The sequence below is a fragment of the Scyliorhinus torazame genome, chromosome 7 (assembly GCF_047496885.1).
Source record: "Scyliorhinus torazame isolate Kashiwa2021f chromosome 7, sScyTor2.1, whole genome shotgun sequence".
In the NCBI taxonomy this organism is placed as follows: Eukaryota; Metazoa; Chordata; class Chondrichthyes; order Carcharhiniformes; family Scyliorhinidae; genus Scyliorhinus; species Scyliorhinus torazame.
This window is the reverse complement of record NC_092713.1, coordinates 296,663,579-296,682,457: the sequence shown is the minus strand read 5'-3', so window position 1 is coordinate 296,682,457 and position 18,879 is coordinate 296,663,579.

The following is an 18,879-nucleotide window of genomic DNA, read 5'->3' as shown; positions in this document are numbered from 1 at the left end:
TGGCCTCAGGTTGCAATTTTACATACTAGTCTGAAATTAGCACAAGTTTGAGTTGGAGATGGTTGACAGCTTCAACTTCCTAGGCGTGCACATCACCAACAATTTATCCGAGTCCACCCATGTCGGCGCTACGATCGAGAAAGCACAACAGCGCCTATACTTGCTCAAGAAACTAAGGAAATTTGGCATGTCCACATTGACTTTACCAATTTTTACAGGTGCACCATAAAATGTTCCCATCTGACTGCATCACAGCCTGGTATGGCAACTGCTCGGCCCAAGACCGTAAGAAATTATAGAGAGTTGTGAACGGGCCCAGTCTATCGCGCGATCCCCGCTCCCATCTATTGACTCTGTCAATACCTCCCGCTGCCAACATCTCCCAGGCAGCATAATCAAAGATCCCTCCCACCCAGGTTATTCTCTCTTCCAACTTCTTCCATTGGGTAGTAGATACAAAAGTCTGAGAACACGCATTAACAGGTTCCTCAGGGCTCTCCGGTTTCCTCCCATAAGTCTCGGAAGATGTGCTATTAGGTAATTTGGACTTTCTGAATTCTCCCTCTGTGTACCCGAACAGGCGCCAGAATGTGGCGACTAGGGGCTTTTCACAGTAACTTCATTACAGCGTTAATGTAAGCCAACTTGTGACAATAAAGATTATTATTAAAAACAGCTTCTTCCACACTGTTACCAGACTCCTGAATGACCCTCTTATGGACTGAATTGATCTCTCCACACATCTTCTCTACTGAGTAGTACTACACTCGTTATGCTCACCCGATGCCTGTAGCTATGTGTTTATATTGTCTATTGTTACATGCCCTGTTTTTTCATGTATGGAACGATCTGTCTGGACTGTATGCAGAACAATACTTTTCACTGTACCTAGATACATGTGACAATAAAGCAAATTCAATTCAATTCTATTTCCATAAATCAGAAAGGTTGAAATCACAGTTAGTAAAGCATAAAGCTGAGGACCCGGGTTCCCGAGTTTGATTCCAGCCCCGGGTCACTGTCCATGTGGAGTTTGCACATTCTCCCCATGTCTGCGTGTATCTCACCCCCCACAACCCAAAAAGATGTGCCTGGTAGGTGGATTGACCATGCTAAATTTCCCCTTAATTGGGAAAAAAAGAATTGGGCACTCTAAATGTATTTTTTAAAAATAAAGCATACAGCATCCTAGCTTTTAGTATTGAGGTATAAAGTGGGGCAAGGAAGTTACATTATACTTGTATAGAACACTGGTTCAGCTGCAACTGGAGCATTGTGTCCAGTTCTGGGCACCACATTTTAGGAAAGCTGTGAAGGCATTTGCAGGGAAGATTCAGAAAAATGCTTCCACTGATGAGGAACTTCAATTACATAGCTAGATTGGAGAACTTGGGACTGTTTGCTTGGAGAAGAGAAGGTTGAGAGGGTATTTGATAGAGGTGTTCAAAATCATGAGGAGTCTGAACAGGGTAGATAGGGAGAAACACTTCCCAGTGATGGTGGGATTGAGAACAAGGGGGCACAGATTTATGATTGGCAAAAGAAGCAGTGGCAACATGAGGAAAATCTTTTTCACGCAGCGAGTGGTTAAGATCTAGAATACACTGCCTGAGAATTTGGTGGAGGAATGTTCAATCATAGAATTTTACAGCACAGAAGGAGGCCATTTGGCCCATTGTGTCTGCAACTACTCCTGCAACCTAGCTAGTTACAGTCCCAGCCCTAGCTCCCTGGCCCTCTAAATTCATCACTTTCAAATACATATCCAGCTCTCTTTTGAAACCTCCTATGGAACCCACCTCCACCACTCTCCCAGGCAGCGCATTCCAAATCCCAACAACTCTCTGAGTAAAGATGTTTCACCTCATCTCACTCCGAGCTCTCTTGTTGACAATCATGAAATTGTGACCCCCTAGTCACTGACTTACCAAAGAGTGGAAACAGAATATCCTTATTCACCCTGTCAAATTTGAACACTTCAATAAGATCACCTCTTAATCTTCTCTGCTTCAAAGAGAACAAGCCCAATTTTTCCAATCTTTCCTTGTATCTAAAATTCCTCATTCCTGGTATTCTTCTAGTAAATCTCCTCTACACTTTCTCTTGCGCTTTAAAATCCTTCCTTTAATAAGGTGCCCAGAACTGAACACAATTCTCCAAGTGTGGTGTGACCAATGATTTGTGGACGTGTACTCTCTGCCTCTATTTATAAACCCAAAGATCCTATCAACCTTCTTAACAACTGTTACAATTTGCCTGGCCACCTTGAGAGAATTATGCACTTGAATCCCAAGGTCCCTCTGCTCCTGTATTCCCCTCAAAATTGCACTATTGAGCCTGTATTGTCTCCCCATGTTTCATCCCACAAAATGCATTACCTCACATTTCTCTGCATTGAAATTCATCTCCCATTTGGCCAACTTGTCAATGTCTTTCTGAAGTCGCTCAGCATTTTCCTCACAATTCACTATTCTCCTGAGCTTTGTATCATCTGCAAATTTAGAGGTCTTACCCTCAACAGCCATCTCTAAATCATTTATCTAAATCAGAAAAAGCAAGGATTTCAACACTGAGCCCTGGGGAACACTATACTTGTCTCCAGTCTGACAAATGCCCATCTTTACCTACCCTTAGCCAACTTCTAATAATAATCGCTTATTGTCACGAGTAGGCTTCAATGAAGTGACTGTGAAAAGCCCCGAGTCGCCACATTCCGGCACCTGTTCGGGGAGGTCGGTACGGGAATTGAACCCGCGCTGTTGCCTTGTTCTGCATTACAAGCCAGCTGTTTAGCCCACTGTACTAAACCAGCCCCTGGTTGCTGCCAACGACCCATCAATTCCAAACATTTTTAACTTGCTAACCAACCTGCCATGTGGTACTGTATCAAATGCTTTCTGAAAGTTCAAATATACAACATCCACTGCACTACCCTCATCTACTGCCTGTCAAAGAAAACAATTAAATTTGTTCAGACATGACCTGCCCTTGAAAAAGCTATGTTGACTGTCTAATATTAACTTATTTTTCTTAAAGTGTATATTTATCTCATCCCGTATTATGACTGCCATCAGTTTTTCCACTATTGATGTCAAGCTAACGGGTCTGCAGTTTCCTGCGTTATTCTTTGCCCCAACGGCATCACATTTGCAATCCTCCAGCCTCCCTGGACTAATCCTGTGTTCAGAGAAGCCTGGAATATTTCTGTCAATGGTTCGGCAATTTGCTCCCTTACCTATTTCAGCAATCTAGGATGGATCCCTTCCAGGCCTCGTAACTTTTCTACCTGGAGTGCTGTCAGCCTTTTTAGCACCTCTTCTTTATCTTTCACTATATTGCTCAGTTGCTCAACACCCACATTTTTAACTTGGCCATAATCACAATTCTCTATTTTGGTATAGACAGAAGCAAAGTACTAATTTACTGTCTCTGCCATATCCTCTGCCTCAGTGAGCAACTTATCCTGCAGGTCCCTCATGGGCCCCACTCTACCTTTCACTAATCTTTTACTGTAAGTGTGTTTGAAGAACATAATTGTTCCAACACTGGAGGAGGTAATTTGGCTCTCCGTAGTTGCAATTCACCGAGTGCTACACCCCCACCTTCTCCATGAACCTTGTATATTCTTCCTTTTTAGATACTGTCACAGGAGTGTCCCTTCAAGAAATGATTTTGTCTTATCACATGGCTTCAGTGATGTCATTGTGTGGGTGGAGCTGGGCTGTGATCCTGTGGGTTTTATTTTCGTTTTGAGTTGGGAGTGGTTTTGAACTGCACAGGTTGAAATAAGTGTTTCTCTATCTTCATTTTAAAAGCTGTTTACAGACTGCTTGATAACTTAAAAGAGATAATTGCTTCCTGGAAGGAATTCAAATCTGCTGTTTGGAAAGGGGAACAGAGTATCAATAATAAGTCTTATACCAGTAGGAATGCCATGTGCTGGGCCAAACCTTTGAAAAAAGGTTTCTGGTTTTACTTGGATTTTGTTCTTGAATTGGAACAGTTGAGGGGGAATCACATAGATTACTGTAGTTGTGTGCGGTCTTTATGTTTGAGTTGATAAAACTTCTTACTGTGTGTGTGTTTATACAAATGTTAACTAAATTCGTAGAATAAAGCTTGTTTTTCTGATTAAAATTCTGTTGAATAACACCTGAAAGGCACGCTTTTGTGCTCACCCTAGCCAAATTCAATAAACGGTTGTAGGTCAGGTGAACTCCATGATATGCTTTGGAGTTTTCTAAAACTTGGCCCATAACAATACAATGCAATTCCCTCTTGAACATACCTCAAATAGTATAATAGTGTAGAGGGGGTGGATTTAAACTTGAAAGGCAGGGGCTGGGTTGACTAATAACTCAGTTCTAGAAGTACCATTGAGGGTAAAAGAGAGAAGATGGGGAATGAAGAAAAGGAAGTGGGGAGGCTTGAGTGTTGACAGTGAAAAAATAAATGGTCGCCTCCCAAAGGGCAATAAAGAGATAAGGGCAAGGTTAAATTGTATGCATGTAAATGCATAGAGTATAGTGAACAAAATTGGAAACTGGAAATAGAAATTGCTCTAGGAGGATAGGATATAGTATCATTGGCAGAAACATGGCTTAAGTTAGAACATAATGGATAGTTAACATCCCTGGTTATAAGGTTTGTTGTAGAAACAGGGGGTGGGATTCTCTAATCCCGCAGCAGAGTGTCCATGCCGTCGTAAACGCCGTCGCGTTTTATGACGACGTGAATGGGCCGACCCCACGAATAATTCTGGCCCCTACAGGGGGCCAGCATGGCATTGGAGCAGTTAACGCCGCTCCAACTGCTGATATCGGCGCAAACTGGGCGCCGCGGGATCCGCGCATGCGCAGTTGCGCCGGTGCCAACGCGCACATGCGCAGTGGCTTCCTTCAATGCACCGGCCCCGACGCAACACGGTGCAGGACTACAGCTGCCGCCGTGTAGGAAAGGAGGCCCTCAGCCAGAGAGGCCGGCCCGCCGATCGGAGGGCCCCGATCGCGGGCCAGGCCACATCGGAGGCTCCCCCCCGAGGTCGGACCCCCCTCCCCCTCTCCCCCATCAGGCCACCCCCCTGACCCTTCCATGCCGAGGTCCCGCTGGCTGAGAGTAAGTGTGGACGGCGCCAGCGGGACTCGCCGTTTTCAGGACAGCTGCTCAGTCCATCCCAGGCTGAAAATTGGCGGGCCGGCCGCATAGAGCGGCCCACGACGGGCGCCGCGCCAACCACGCCGGCGCCAATGGTGCCGATTCTCCGCTCTGCGGTGTTGGTCATAGATAATATGAGCCCTTGAATGAGATGCAGTTCCTGAATTAGAATCTATATGTTTGGAGGTGAGAAACAGGAAGGGAGCGGTTCCCTTGTTGGGTATTTTTTATAGACCTCCAAATAGTGGGGAGGAAGTAGAAGAGAGCATTTGTACGCAGTTTATGGAAATCTGTAGGGCAAGTGGGGTGGTGATAGTTAAGGATTTCAATTACCCTAAGATTGACTGGGAGAATGGTAGAGTGTGGGGCATGGAAGTGAATAAATTCCTGCAGTGTGTGCAGGAGAACTTTCTGGAACAGTACATTTCCAGTTCTACCAAAGGAAACTGTGCTGGATCTGGTCCTAGGAAATGAGGCAGCCGAGGTGGAGAACGTCAGAGTGGAGGAGCAATTGGGAAATAGTGATCATAATATAATAAGGTTCAAAATTAAGACGGAAAAATATAAAGATCAGTCACGGATTAAGATTCCAGACTGGAAAAGAGCAAATTTCAGAGGTCTAAAAGTTGAATTGGAGCAGGCTGATTGGAACAGCATTTTGGTAGATAAAACAATAGATGAAAAATGGGAGACTTTCAGAGGAGAGATGAATAGAGTGTAAGCTCGGTACATATCGATCAGAAATAAAGACAAAGTATCCAAAGCTAGAGTACCCTGGGTAACTCAGGTTACTGAGGAGAAAATAAGAAAGAACGATACATGCAGGATTAATAATAGCAATAGAAATCAGGAAGATTATCTCAAATATAGAAGGGAGACTGAAGTTGAAATAAGGAAGGCTATGAGGAAGCATGAGGAAAGGATGGTATATTAAACTGATGATGTCTTCTTTACAGGCCCCTCAGATCATTGTGATTCCTAATCAGCAATCAGCCTGAGCCACTCTCCATCACCAATGGATATTTTACAAACTTTTCTGGCACTATGACATCTCAAGGGTTTTCCCAATTACCGATATTTCTACCAGGGATAAGTCCATGTGGAGCTCCAGCCAAGTTTATTCGACTCTTCCGCTACAAGGCTCATGTTCTGTTTTGTGAAACCTTGAATGCTTCCTTTGCCCAAGGGTTTTCAACAAGGTGTCACACAAAATGTTAATAGGCAAATTAAGTGCGAATGGAGTTGGATTTAATACAGTAGCATAGATAGGGCCTTAGTTGATAGTTAGGATTGAGGGTCGCAGGATGGATCACTGAGCTGGCTGTCTCTGTCCCAGGATCGATTCCCAGCTCTGGGTCACTGTCTTTGCAGTCTGCACGTTCTCCCCGTGTCTGGGTGGGTTTCCTCCAGGTGCTCCGGTTTCCTCCCACAGTCCAAAGATGTGCAGGTTAGGTGGATTGGCCATGCTCAATTGCCCTTGGTGTCCAAAAAGGTTAGGAGGGGTTACTGGGTTACAGGTATAGGGTGGAGGTGTGGGCTTAAGTAGGGGGCTGTTTCCAAGGGCTGGTGCAGACTTGATGGGCCGAATGGTCTCCTTCTGCACTGTAAATTGTGTAAATTCTATGATTCACTCAAATGGTTGTGAATCTTTGAAATTCTTTCTCCCAGGCGGTTGTGGATACTTCATCTTTGAATAAAGATGAAGATAGTTGAGATAGTCTCTCAGGGAATCGAGAGATATGGGGGAGTGGAGAGGAAAGTGAAGTTGAAACCCAAGATCCACCATGATCATATTGAATGATGGAGCAAACTTGATTGTATCTCTTGTGATCTTGTGAGGGAGGAAGGGGGAGGGGGCGGGGTGGGGGGCGGGAGGGGGGTGGTTCCATGACAATGGAAGCAAGCAATTGGCCCAATGCTTTTTTTTTTTTCTTTATTCGTTGCTGGCCAGGCCAGAATGTGTTGCCTGAGGGCATATAAGAGTCACATTGTTGTGAGTCACATGTAGACCAGACCAGGTAAGGATGACAGATTTCCTGTCCCTAAAGGATATTAGTGAACCAGATGGGTTTTTACAACAATCGTCATTAGACTTTTTAATTCCAGATTTTTATTGAATTCAAATTCCACCATCTGCCCTGGTGGGATTTGAACCCATATCCCCAGAGTATTATCCTGGGTCTCTGACAATACCACCACACCACTGCCTCCCTGAAGCAACACCGACCAAACTATACTCCAGCACCTTGACAAACCAGTTTTATAAAATTGCGGGGAACTTCCTGACTAAATGGTTACTATTAAACATCAATCGCTTACTTGACTGTTATCAGTTTGGTAAATGGACTGGAAGATCGACAACCCATTCTTTGGTTGATGTCATAACCTTCCTTTGTAAAACTGTTGATAATCTTGGAACAACCATTATTACACAGATTTTTCAATAGCATTTGACAGGGTTGATCATACAATTGCGGTGAAGAAGTTGATAAAGTTGATATGCGATTCTCATCCAATAGACTGGTAATTTCCCCACTGACCACACTCAGTGTCTGGCTATCTAAAAATGTTGAATTAACAGTAGGTGTACATCAGGGCCTTTGGCTTTTCCTAATCTTTATTAATGATGCTCTCTCTTCTTCTGGTCACAAACACTGGAAAGACGTGGAAAATATGACAGTCATGGAGTCTTGGTGGCAGCTGCAGGAAGAGAGGTTCAGGAAACATTTTACACTCTCAATGAATGGCCTGGAATAAGAGTGAAAGGGGGGTTCAGCGATGATACCTCTTAAAACTGAATAAGGAAATGCCACTAAAGTAGTTTCACATAAGTTACTTTATTAAGGATTGAGATGAATTAGAGCACTGAGTAATCATTATTAACCATTAAACATGTATTTTTAGGCCATAGCAGTAATAAGTAATCAAATTGGATTTAGGATAGCTAACTTGACCAAAAGGACATTACTTCTGACATGCTGGGCGGGATTCTCTGATCCTGAGGCTAAGTGTTGACGCCGTCGGAAACACCTACAGGGGGCTAGCACGGCACTGGAGTGACCCTCGCCGCTCCAGCTGCTGATCCCAGCGTCAACTGGGCGCCGCGGGGTCCGCACATGCGCAGTGGCACCGGAGCCAACATGCTCATGCGGAAGAAAGGAGTCCCCAGCCCAAGAGGCCGGCCTGCCAATCGGTGGACCCCGATCACGGGCCAGGCCAGAACGGAGGTCCTTCCCGAGGGTCGGACCCCCCTGCCCCCCACTGGCCGCCCCTGGACCCTTCCACGCCGAGGTCCTGTCGACTAGGAGCAGGTTCGAACGGCGCCGGCAGGACTTGGGATTTTTGTAACGGCTGCTAGACCAATCCCAGGCCGAGAATCGGCGGGGGGTCCACGTAGAGCGGCCTCCAACCGGTGCCGCACCAACCACACCAGTGCCAATGGCGCCGATTCTCTGCTCTGCGGGAAATCGTGTCCCAGCGTCGGAGCGGCGTGGCGCGATTCGCAACGGTCGCGACGATTCTCCGGCATGGCCCCGGGCTGAGAGAATCCCGCCCCCTGTTTTGTGAAACAATCCAGGATGCTGGTTCTGTTTCTCACAAACAGTCAGCACAGGCTGCTGAGATTGTACATAGCTGTCAGGATGAGGATTAATCATGCGCTGCTTGCAATTCTATTGGGTGAAGTTTAAACACTGCTTTCAATTCTATTGGATAATTTTAAACGTAGCAGCTTCAGGGATTGGGTCACTTCCAACTGGGGTGGGGTATTGATTTTTGAACGTTGTATAAATACTGTGTTCTGGGGCGAGATTCTCCGACCCCTGCCGGGTCGGAGAATCGACGGGGGCTGGCGTGAATCCCACCCCCGCCAGTTGCCGAAGTCTCCGGCACCGGATATTCGGCGGGGGCGGGAATCGCGGCGCGCCGGTTGGCGGGCCCCCCCGCTCGATTCTCCGGCCCGGATGGGGCGAAGTCCCGCCGCTAAAATGCCTGTCCCGCCGACGTAAATTAAACCACCTACCTTACCGGCGGGACAAGGGGGCGCGGGCGGGCTCCGGGTCCTGGGGGTGGCGCGGGGCGATCTTGCCCCGGGGGTGCCCCCACGGTGGCCTGGCCCGCGATCGGGGCCCACCGATCTGCGGGCGGGCCTGTGCCATGGGGGCACTCTTTCCCTTCCGCCTCCGCCACGGTCTCCACCATGGCGGAGGCAGAAGAGACTCCCTCCAATGCGCATGCGCGGGAATGCCGTCAGCGGCCACTGACGCTCCCGCGCATGCGCCGCCCGGAGATGTCATTTCCGCGCCAGCTGGCGGGGCACCAAAGGCCTTTCCCGCCAGCTGGCGGGGCGGAAATTCGTCCGGCGCTGACCTAGCCCCTCAAGGTTGGGGCTCGGCCCCCAAAGATGCGGAGGATTCCGCACCTTTGGGGCGGCGCGATGCCTGTCTGATTTGCGCCGTTTTGGGCGCCAGTCGGCGGACATCGCGCTGTTTCCGGAGAATTTCGCCCCGGTCTTTGTTCGGCAGAACAGGTCTTGGCAGATATCCAGTCTGTTCTCCGTGCACACGTAACAAGCTTGATTAAATAGCCATCTTGTCCGGGTTGTTTGTTCCTCTCTGTACTGAGTTGAGCCACAGGTAATAACCCCACGTGGAAGCTTACTCAATACACAGGTCTTGAAACCGCTCCTACGTCAAAGAGTATCCAGTTAGATGCTATGAAACATAAAGCCATGCAAGTTGACTTCAGTAGACATGAGCACATGGTTCTTGACATAAAGTTAAGTGATTACACCATGTCAGAAGTGAAAATATTGAAAATATTGAGTGTATACATTTAAGCTGACTTGAAGTAGGACAGGTATTATGCTAAAAAAAGGATGTCATTACGATCTCCATAGAGACCAATAACCTTTAAAAAGAGATTTGAACTTCCATTCATTATCTGATAGTATGATATCGCACGATTTCATTTTTAAAAAATTTATTGTAACAAATGATTTTTTAAAACCCTTTTGACTAAAAAAGCACTATTGACTAAAATTTTCTTTCTGTAGGCAATTTATCTAAGTCGGGGGCTGGTTTAGGTCAGTCGGCTGGACAACTGGCTTGTGATGCAGAGTGAGGCCAACAGCACAGGTTCAATTCCCGTATCGGCTGAGGTTATTCATGAAGACCCGCCTTCTCAATCTTTCTCCTTGCCTGAAGTGTGATGATCCTCAGGTTTAATCACCACCAAACAGCTCTCCCCTTCAAAGGGGAAAGCAGCCTATGGCTGTCTGGGACTATGGCGATTTTATTTTACATGATGTAAAGGTAACCCGTCATTATACTTATCACACATATCATTCGCCATGGAAATACAGTCCTTACAGCAAACACCCCATGGTTACTTACATCCTCTAATGGGTTGCTTCCTTTTTACTTTGCAAGCTCGATAACTTTAAATTCAAAAACTGATTTTCACTGTGAGGGCTGCACAGCCCTTCCCATTAGCCTCCTGTAAATCCTCATAAACTCAGTCACACCAATCTGAATGGGAACTCCCATCAATTTTTGTATAGTAAACAATAGAGTCAGCATTTTCACTGCTTCAGGTGCAGGATTGGCTCGATCTCTCTCAGATGGCTGCGGACCACTCAAAAAAAACCTGCTGTTAATGCATGATATTCGGGGATTTGTAGGGTAGCCTGTAAATGGATGTCAAAAATAGCTTCCTCTGGTGTCTTCCGTATGGCAATGTGAAACACTACTTTTGTATCAAAATTGAATTGTTAATCAGCTAATTTTCATCTGAGCTCCCTTTCACAATCGAAGTAAATGGATAATGATTAGCACAACTGTTTATAACCCAATACCAACAACACATTTCTGGGGCTTTGGGAAACTCAGGGTCTACTCATGTTGCACTCAGAGCATTCTGCCATTGTCTTTAAGTATAAATATCTTGGATCTTCTTCTCAATGAAACAGTTCAAGCCTTCCTTGGATCTCCAACAATCAAACCAGGCTTACTATCAGGTAGAGAACACAACAGGTCAAATGATCCCCTTCATTTACCCTAAATTTAAAGTTAATGTCAAAATATAATAATCTTAAAAACCAAAAGATACAGACACAAAACATTTTATGAACCGTACAATTGTAACAATGTTCTTTCTCAGATCCCTCACCCCATACAGATTATCTGCCTGTGTTCTTGATCTAAACTGGCTACACCCATCCCTTGGTCAAATGCACTGTGCCAAAGTGGAACCCTTTACTCACACACTGCAAACTGCCCAAAACAACAGAATATAGAAGCTTGGTGCTGGGGGAGATGCTGGCATTGTGGTAGTATCACAGGACTAGTAAGCCCAGGTTAATGGTCTTGGGACCTGGGTGAAAATCCTACCAAAGCAGTCAATGGAATTTAAATTGAATCCATAAATCTGGAAATAAAAGCTAGTCTCAGTAATTGTGATGTGGAGATGCCAGCATTGGACTGGGGTGAGCACAGTAAGAAGCCTTACAACACCAGAGGAAGGAGCAGTGCTCCGAAAGCTAGTGTTTGAAACAAACCTGGTGTTGTAAGACTTCTTAATGTGCTCAGTAATTGTGATCCATCTGTTTCACTGATGCCTTTTCGGGAGGAAATGTATCCTTATCCAGGTCTGGCCTACCTGTGTCTCCAGACCCATTGCAATGTGGTTGACTCTCAATGTTCAGTTCAAGGGCAATTTGGAATGAGCAACAAATACTGGCTTTGCCAGTCATACCTACACCCCATGGGAAGACTAGCCCTTTGTTCCAGTTGGACAGCAACACAATTCATGCCACAAAGCTCAAAACACGATAAATAAGAAGAGTTTAAAAAATCCCATAAGCAATCTCCCCAATTTCAGAACTGGTTACATGCTGCATCCGCCCCCACGATCCTGGTGATCCTGACCTCTCTCTCCATGTGGAGTATTCCACAGGAGGTAATTGGCTCATATCTGGAAAGACCTTGACTATTGTGTTTAGACCTAGTGATTAATTTTTCATGTTCAACCCATCATTTCTGAATGGCTTATCCTCCCATGTAATGAGCTAGGAAGAACATATCAACACCTCCTTAGTGTGGCCATTGTTTCGATAGACTTTCCATCTCCACCCTGACAGAAATAGACATAAGCATTGTATTGATGCAAATGACGGCAACTATTTCAAGTTTTGGGCTACCTTTGAACTAATCTTTGACTTCAGCAGGTGTGAAATTCCACAGGAGGATTCCCTAGAAATGTTAAGGTTGTAATTCATTTTGGAGTCATCTGGAATCTTGACCAAGTTCCAGCTGCAGACATGTCATGTGTCTCAGTTTCAACAGTTTAAATTGTCTTTTTAAAAGTTCCATTCTAATAATGATCAACGTCACAAGTAGGCTTACATTAACACTGCAATGAAGTTACTGTGAAAAGCCCCTTGTCACCTGTCATGTGAGAGTACCTTTAAGAAATAGATGTTTAAGCAATGTACCTTTAAGAAATGGAACTGATCATATGACTGAAGTGATATCAGAGTGTGAGGGGAGCTGAGCTCACTTTTGCTTTTTGAGTTTCAGTTTGAGAGATCAGCTTGGATGTGTCTGTGTGTTTCCAGTGAGCTGCATGAAGAAAACAAAGGGACTGAAGTAACCAAAAGCAGCAGCACGGTTGAACCCTTTCTCACTATATATATTGAATGTAACCTAATGTGCTCCTGTTGGAAGGTTGGTGAAGTCTTTGGATGTTAAAAGGACAGCTGAAACGATTACTTAGTCTTTGGGGGTTATCTTTGAATTAATAGGTGTTAAGATATTCAATGGTTGTTTTAAAAAGGTTAACTTGAGTTGACAGAATAAACATTGTTTTGTTTTAAAAAACACTTGTCCATTTACCCGTGTTCTGCTCCTCGTGCTCAATGTGGGAGTTCAGGGACACGGCCGATGCCCCTGACTCCTTCATGTGTGGGAAGTGTGTCCAGCTGCAGCCACTGTTAGACCGCATGACGGCTCTGGAGCTGCGGATGGACTCACTTTGGAGCATCCTCGATGCCGAGGAGGTCGTGGATAGCACGTTCAGTGAGTTGGTCACACCGCAGATTAGGATTGGTGAGGGAGACAGGGAATGGGTGACCAAAAGGCAGAGAAAGAGCAGGAAGGCAGTGCAGGTATCCCCTGCGGTCATTTCCCTCCAAAACAGGTATACTGTTTTGGATACTGTTGGGGGAGATGACTCACCAGGGGAAGGCAGTAGTAGCCAGGCTCATGGCACCGTGGCTGGCTCTGCTGCACAGAAGGGCGGGAAAAAGACTGGCAGGGCTATAGTCATAGGGGATTCAATCGTAAGGGGAGTAGACAGGCATTTCTGAGGTTGAAAACGAGACTCCCGAATGGTATGTTGCCTCCCGGGTGCACGGGTCAGGGATGTCTCAGATCGGCTGCAGGACATACTGAAGGGGGAGGGTGAACAGCCAGTTGTCGTGGTGCATATAGGCACCAACGATATAGGTAAAAAATGGGATGAGGTCCTACAATCAGAATTTAGGGAGTTAGGAGGTAAGTTAAAAAGTAGGACCTCAAAGGTAGTAATCTCAGGATTGCTAACAGTGCCATGAGACAGTCAGAGTAGAAATTCAAGAATAGTCAGAATGAATACGTGGCTTGAGAGATGGTGCAGGAGGGAGGGGTTCAGATTTTTGGGACATTGGAACCGGTTCTGGGGGCGGTGGGACCATTACAAATCGGATGGTCTACACCTGGGCAGGACTGGAACCAATGTCCTAGGGGATGCTTTTGCTAACACTGTTGGGGAGGTTTTAAACTAATGTGGCAGGGGGATGGGAACCAGATTAGGAAGTTAGAGGTCAGTAAAGAGGCAGCAACTAAAGCCAGTAAGGTACTAGATAATAAATTCAATGTGACTAAGGGGAAGAGTAGACAGGGAAGAGATGATGAACGCAAAGGGGCAGGTGGTCTGAGGTGCATTTGTTTCAATGCGAGAAGTGTAGCAGGTAAGGCAGATGAATTTAGGGCTTGGATTAGTACCTGGGAATATGATGTTATTGGTATTACTGAGACTTGGTTGAGGGAAGGGCAAGACTGGCAACTAAATATCCCAAGGTATAGATGCTTCAGGAGGGATAGAGAGGGAGGTAAAAGGGGTGGAGGAGTTGGATTACTGGTCAGAGATGATATCACAGCTGTGATTAAGGAGGGCACGATGGAGGATTCGAGCACTGAGGCAATATGGGTAGAGCTAAGAAATAGGAAGGGTGCAGTAACACTGTTGGGACTTTACTACAGGCCTCCCAAAAGCGAGCGTGAAGTAGAGGTCCAAATATGTAGACAGATTATAGAAAAATGTACGAGCAATAGGGTGGTCGTGATGGGAGATTTTAACTTCCCCAACATTGAATGGGACTCATGTAGTGTTGGAGGCGTAGATGGAGCAGAATTTGTAAGGAGCATCCAGGAGAGTTTTTTAGAGCAGTATGTAAATAGTCCAACTCAGGAAGGGCCATACTGGACCCAGTATTGGGGAATGATCCCGGCCAGTTGGTTGAAGTTTCAGTCGGTGATTACTTTGGGAATAGCGATCACAATTCCGTAAGTTTTAGAATACTCATGGACAAAGACGAGAGTGGTCCTAAGGGAAGAGTGCTGAATTGGGGAAAGGCCAAGTATAACAAAATTCGGCAGGAGCTAGGGAATGTGGATTGGGAGCAGCTGTTTAAGGGTAAATCCACATTTGAAATGTGGGAGTCTTTTAAGGAAAGGTTGATTAGAGTGCAGGACAGACATGTCCCTGTGAAAATGAGGGATAGAAATGGCAAGATTAGGGAACCATGGATGACGGGTGGAATTGTGAGACTAGCTAAGATGAAAAAGGAAGCATACATAAGATCTTGGCGACTTAAAATTGATGAAGCTTTGGAGGAATATCGGGAAAGTAGGACAAATCTCGAATGCGCAATAAAGAGGGCTAAAAGGGGTCATGAAATATCTTTGGCTAACAGGGTTAAGGAAAATACCAAAGCCTTTTATTCGAATATAAGGAGCAAGAGGGTAACTAGAGAAAAAGAATTGGCCCACTCAAAGACAAAAAAGAGGAAATTTATGCGTGGAGTCAGAGGAAATGGGTGAGCTTATTAATGAGTACTTTGCATCGGTATTCACCAAGGAGAGTGACATGACGGATGTTGAGGCTAGGGATGGATGTTTAAATACTCTAGGTCAAATCGGCATAAGGAAGGGGGAGGTTTGGGGTATTCTAAAAGGCATGAAGGTGGACAAGTCCTCAGGTCCAGATGGGATCTATCCCAGGTTACTGAGGGAAGCGAGGGACGAAATAGCTGGGACCTTAACAGATATCTTTGCAGCATCCTTGAGCACGGGTGAGGTCCTGGAGGACTGGAGAATTGCTAATGTTGTCCCTTTGGTTTTTAGAAGGGTAGCAGGGATAATCCAGGGAATTATAGACCTGTGAGCTTGACGTCAGTGGTCGGCAAACTGTTGGAGAAGATACTGAGGGATAGGATCTAGTCACATTTGGAAGAAAATAGACTTATCAGTGATAGGCAGCATGGTTTTGTGCAGGGAAGGTCATGTCTTACAAACCTAATAGAATTATTTGAGGAAGTGACAAAGTTAATTGATGAGGGAAGGGCTATAGATGTCATATACATGGACTTCAGTAAGGCGTTTGATAAAGTTTCCCATGGCAGGTTGATGGAAAAAGTGAAGTCGTATGGGGTTCAGGGTGTACTAGCTAGATGGATAAAGAACTGGCTGGGCAACAGGAGACAGAGAGTAGTGGTGGAAGGGAGTGTCTCAAAATGGAGAAAGGTGACTAATGGTGTTCCACAGGGATCTGTGCTCGGACCACTCTTGTTTGTGATATACATAAATGATCTGGACGAAGGTATAGGTGGTCTGATTAGCAAGTTTGCAGATGATACTAAGATTGTTGGAGTTGCAGATAGCGAGGAGGACTGTCAGAGAATACAGCAAAATATAGATAGATTGGAGAGTTGGGCAGGGAAATGGCAGATGGAGTTCAATCCAGGCAAATACAAGGTGATGCATTTTGGAAGATCTAATTCAAGAGCGGACTATACGGACAATGGAAGAGTCCCGGGGAAAATTGATGTACAGAGAGATCTGGGAGTTCAGGTCCATTGTACCCTGAAGGTGGCAACGCAGGTCGATAGAGTGGTCAAGAAGGCATACAGCATGCTTGCCTTCATCGGACGGGGTATTGAGTACAAGAGTCGGCAGGTCATGTTACAGTTGTATAGGACTTTGGTTAGGCCACATTTGGAATACAGCGTGCAGTTCTGGTCGCCACATTACCAGAAGGATGTGGATGCTTTAGAGAGGGTGCAGAGGAGGTTCACCAGGATGTTGCCTGGTATGGAGGGTGCTAGCTGTGAAGAAAGGTTTGGTAGATTAGGATTGTTTTTGTTGGAAAGATGGAGGTTGAGGGGGGACCTGATTGAGGTCTACAAAATTATGAGAGGTACGGACAGGGTGGATAGCAACAAGCTTTTTCCAAGAGTGGGGGTGTCAATTACAAGGGGTCACGATTTCAAGGTGAGAGGGGGAAAGTTTAAGGGAGATGTGCGTGGAAAGTTTTTTACGCAGAGGGTGGAGGGTGCCTGGAACATTTTGCCAGCGGAGGTGGTAGAGGCGGGCACGATAGCATCATTTAAGATGCATCTAGACAGATATATGAACAGGCGGGGAACAGAGGGAAGTAGTTCCTTGGAAAATAGAAGACAGGTTTAGGTAAAGGATCTGGATCGGTGCAGGCTGGGAGGGCCGAAGGGCCTGTTCCTGTGCTGTAATTTTCTTTGTTCTTTGTTCTTTGTATTTATGCTGTATCACACCTGTAGAGTGCGCCGTGTGCTCCCCACACCACAATCTATTAAAAGTTGTGGGTCAGTTAAACCCCATGCTACACTTTGGGGTTCTCTAAACTCTGACCCATAACACACCACATTCCAGCGCCTGTTCAGGTACACAGAGGGAGAATTCAGAATGTCCAAATTACCTAACAACAAGCCTTTTGGGACTTGGGTGGAAGGAAACCGGAGCACCGGAGGAAACCACGCAGACACGGGTAGACGTGCAGACTACATACAGGCTCCCACCCGGGAATCAAACCTGGGACCCTGGCACTGTGAAGCCATAGTGCTAACCACTGTGCTACCGAATGAGTCCAGCAGATGAAATTGAAATTAATATTTGACATCAAACACCTGCATAATCTGTCTCCATCACACAGAATTAAACATGACCTGCAGGGACGTTTCATAATAAGGTGCAAAACCAAAAAACGTGTACACCTATCCACACCTTTATTGCTACGGTCACACTCTGTTTCTGTTTTGGTTCCCAGGCAGTTCTGAGTTAGATTTTGGATAACATGATATCACATTGCTGTATCCATTGGGGTGCTAGTTGCAACCAAAATATCTCTGCTTTGGAAAAAACCAACAGGCACCTGAATTTTCTTTGTTCTCTTGGAGTCTGGCATAGAGGTTGTACTGTATCAGACACTTGTGCCTGCTCCCTTCATTTAATTCTGACAATGTTTAGTGTCTGGAGTCATTGCTGCTCATTCTCAGCTTCCTGGTCGCTTGTGCGGGCGATAGTTCCCATTAGCGCCACTCAAAGGCTGCTTAGCAGAGTTGCTCTTACTTTTCAAAAAGATTCAGAGTACCCAATTATTTTTTTCCAATTAAGAGGCAATTTAGTGTGGCCAATTCACCTGCTCGTCACATCGTTTTGGATTGTGGGGGTGAGGCCCACATAGACACGGGGAGAAAGTGCAAACGGCACACGGACAGTGACCCGGGGCTGGGATTGAACCTGGATCCTCGGTGCAGTGAGGCAGCAGTGCTAACCACTGTGCCACCCTGCCACCCTTGGATTGCTCTTACTAAGCAATTATTCCTGCCTGGTCTCTGATCCGTTTCAATCCTTCACTCTCCTTTGTAACTCATGGATTTAATAACTCAAACTCAGGGACATTTACAAATCTGATTTCTAAGTGGTTAATGGGGGTGGAACGTGACTTTAAATCCATGTATGGTGTCTGGATATGCTTCCTGCACCTCACCTGTAGTACACCTGGCCTCTACACTGCTGGCTTGGTTGGGGTTTAAAACCTGAGCCTGCTCATTTGATTTACCAGTGGATAGCTCCACATGGATTTTCCTGGGACACCTCTCGTGGTCTTCACAAGTAGTGCCTGTGTTGGAGTATGTTTCCGTAGCTTTTTCCTGTTGTCTTGGGAATGCCTTTCCCCCTTCTTGTCCCATCTGCTCTGGAACACTACTGCTCCCATGTGGCTGTTCAGCTCATGTTGTACTCCCCTACAGCTCTTCAAGTAAATGGTGCATCTCCCTCACTGTCTCTTTGGGAAATTCCCTGGTCACCGTTTAAATCTGAAAAGAAAAGGCCTGCCAACCCAATTTCTGGATCATTCCCTTCACCTTTTTTTAAACTCCAAGGGTCCTTTCTTGACCTCTTTTAACTTTATGAGCCTGGTTTTGGTCTATTTAACTTCCTCAGTTTCTGTCTGAATTCATCCTAACACTGTTGACCTGGTTTCAGCCTCTTTCAGCTCAACACGTTAATTCCTATTTCTTTCTGATACTGCCGGCCTAGTACTGGTCTCATAGAACACAGAACATTACAGCGCAGTACAGGCCCTTCGGCCCTC